Raw genomic sequence first — 3,734 nt, forward strand, 5'->3', positions numbered from 1 at the left:
CCTGGCTCTGGGACAACACTCCACGCCTCAGAGACAAGACCCTGGCTCTGGGACAACACTCCACACCTCAGAGTCAAGACCCTGGCTCTAAGAGACCCTGGCTCTGGGACAACACTCCAGGCCTCAGAGTCAAGACCCTGACTCTGAGACAACACTCCACGCTTCAGAGTCAAGACCCTGGCTCTAAGAGACCCTGGCTCTGGGACAACACTCCACACCTCACAGTCAAGACCCTGGCTCTGGGACAACACTCCACACCTCACAGTCAAGACCCTGGCTCTGGGACAACACTCCACACCTCACAGTCAAGACCCTGGCTCTGGGACAACACTCCACGCCTCAGAGTCAAGACCCTGGCTCTGGGACAACACTCCACGCCTCAGAGTCAAGACCCTGACTCTGGGACAACACTCCACACCTCACAGACAAGACCCTGGCTCTGGGACAACACTCCAGGCCTCAGAGTCAAGACCCTGGCTCTGGGACAACACTCCACACCTCACAGTCAAGACCCTGACTCTGGGACAACACTCCACACCTCACAGACAAGACCCTGGCTCTGGGACAACACTCCACACCTCAGAGTCAAGACCCTGGCTCTGGGACAACACTCCACACCTCACAGTCAAGACCCTGGCTCTGGGACAACCCTCCAGGCCTCAGAGTCAAGACCCTGACTCTGGGACAACACTCCACACCTCAGAGTCAAGACCCTGGCTCTGGGACAACACTCCACGCCTCAGAGTCAAGACCCTGGCTCTAAGAGACCCTGGCTCTAAGGACAACACTCCACACCTCAGAGTCAAGACCCTGGCTCTGGGACAACACTCCACACCTCAGAGTCAAGACCCTGACTCTGGGACAACACTCCACGCTTCAGAGTCAAGACCCTGGCTCTAAGGACAACACTCCACACCTCAGAGTCAAGACCCTGACTCTGGGACAACACTCCACACCTCAGAGTCAAGACCCTGGCTCTGGGACAACACTCCACGCCTCAGAGTCAAGACCCTGGCTCTGGGACAACACTCCACGCCTCAGAGTCAAGAGCCTGGTCTAGGACAACACTCACTGAGCAATAGACGGCTATTAGACATCCGTCTAAAACCCATAGACGGCTATTATTACTCCTAACTAACCTCACAGAGACAGCTTCAAAAGTATTAGTAAAGTATCAGTACAGTATCAGTACAGTATACAGCTTCAGGGCGTACTGTGGATATAATATAATAATATATTAACCTTCCATCCATTAGTTAAACATGTCATGATGTGACATCAGGAAAACTCCCTGTGGCACTTTGTGCTGCTCTCTCTCTCTCTCTCTCTCTCTCTCTCTCTCTCTCTCTCTCTCTCTCTCTCTCTCTCTCTCTCTCTCTCTCTCTCTCTCTCTCTCTCTCTCTCTCTCTCTGTCTCTCTCTCTTCAGGTGAGACCCTGTGTGTCCCTCCAGGCATGCAGGGGTTAACCTCTAGACATGTTGATACTCACATTGGAAGAGAGGGCAGGGTTGAGGTCCTTGAAGGACCGTAGAGAGATAAACTAACAGGTTGAGGTCCTTGAAGGACCGTAGAGATAAACTAACAGGTTGAGGTCCTTGAAGGACCGTAGAGATAAACTAACAGGTTGAGGTCCTTGAAGGACCGTAGAGAGATAAACTAACAGGTTGAGGTCCTTGAAGGACAGTAGAGATAAACTAACAGGTTGAGGTCCTTGAAGGACCATAGAGATAAACTAACAGGTTGAGGTCCTTGAAGGACCATAGAGATAAACTAACAGGTTGAGGTCCTTGAAGGACCATAGAGATAAACTAACAGGTTGAGGTCCTTGAAGGACAGTAGAGATAAACTAACAGGTTGAGGTCCTTGAAGGACAGTAGAGATAAACTAACAGGTTGAGGTCCTTGAAGGACCGTAGAGAGATAAACTAACAGGTTGAGGTCCTTGAAGGACCGTAGAGAGATAAACTAACAGGTTGAGGTCCTTGAAGGACCGTAGAGATAAACTAACAGGTTGAGGTCCTTGAAGGACCATAGAGATAAACTAACAGGTTGAGGTCCTTGAAGGACCATAGAGATAAACTAACAGGTTGAGGTCCTTGAAGGACAGGGATATTTGCATGCTGAAAATAGCCGATCTACAAGCTCACAACGTGTCACAGCGCGACGCGTTGTGAGCTTGTAGATCGGCTATTTTCAGCAAGTGTAAAAACAGTCATTACGGCGGCATCAAGGCCCGCCAAGATATATTTTAGTCGACTAAATCACCTGTAGATTTAGTCGACTAAAATCTTATGACATTTAGTCGACTAAAACTAGACTAACAATAAAACATTCCAGGTGACTAAAATGTGACTAAAACTAAATGAAAACTATTCAAAAGACAAAGACTAAAACTAAAATAGAAATTTGATGCCAAAAACAACACTGATAACTAAGACTAAATATACTGACAATTTCGTCAACAAATAAAACTAAAGACTAAAATGTTAGGAAGGGACTCTAGTGGACAAGAGATCCAGTATCAAGTCATTTTACACTTGGTTTAATGGCATGCTGAAAATAGCAGATCTACAAGCTCACACTATATAACGCTCATGTCGTTATTGTAGGCCTATATCTAATTCCCTGCTCTTAATGTTTAATGGATAAATGGATAAATATGTAGCGGGGCCGAACACACCCGAAACAAAGTGTCGGCGAAAAAACCGGAACCACCGAACAGGAACTACCGTGTTTTTGTTTTAGGTGGTGGTGGGGGGGGAGGGGGGGGGGGGGGGGGGGGGGGGGCAGACCGAATCCTATACGGGTCAGTTTGGAACAAATAGCAAACTACAAAAAAAGTGGAATTACATCAGGTTTAAAAGATCCTTTGTGCCGACATCAACTAAAATGTTTGACCGAGGCTCTGAAACAGCAGTGACTGTGAGAGGTTAGATTATATATATATATATATATTGAAATGTTATTTCCTTTAGAGGATATAGCCCCTTGAGATGTATCATCTGGTTTTAGAGGGGGTCCTCGGGCACAACACAACGGAATACAGTACATAATATACAAAACAATACATTAAACATGTCGACACAGAACAATACATTAAACATGTCGACACAGAACAATACACTTACAACATCAACAAAACATACACTGTAAATCCCTGGAACATGTGACGCGTTTAAACCTAAACACCATGTGTGTAATAATAAAATGCCAAATGTTTATGAATGGTCATAAAATACAGTAGAACACGAGTTCACTCAAACACCTCACGAGAACACCTAGTGTTCAAATTCTAAACACCTATAATATGACTGACTTTGACTGTAAAAACTAAACACGTTTATGTGTTTAAAAAGTGTTCTTCTGTTTATAATCTAAACACTGTGACACGTTTAAAAAGTGTTACAGGGATTAAACATGTTCTTCTGTTTATAATCTAAACACTGTGACACGTTTAAAAAGTGTTACAGGCGATTAAACATGTTCTTCTGTTTATAATCTAAACACTGTGACACGTTTAAAAAGTGTTACAGGCGATTAAACATGTTCTTCTGTTTATAATCTAAACACTGTGACACGTTTAAAAAGTGTTACAGGCGATTAAACATGTTCTTCTGTTTGTAATCTAAACACTGTGACACGTTTAAAAAGTGTTACAGGCGATTAAACATGTTCTTCTGTTTATAATCTAAACACTGTGACACGTTTAAAAAGTGTTACAGGCGATTAAACATG

This window comes from Protomyctophum parallelum, assembly GCF_964188405.1.
Source record: "Protomyctophum parallelum genome assembly, chromosome: 1".
Taxonomy (NCBI): Eukaryota; Metazoa; Chordata; class Actinopteri; order Myctophiformes; family Myctophidae; genus Protomyctophum; species Protomyctophum parallelum.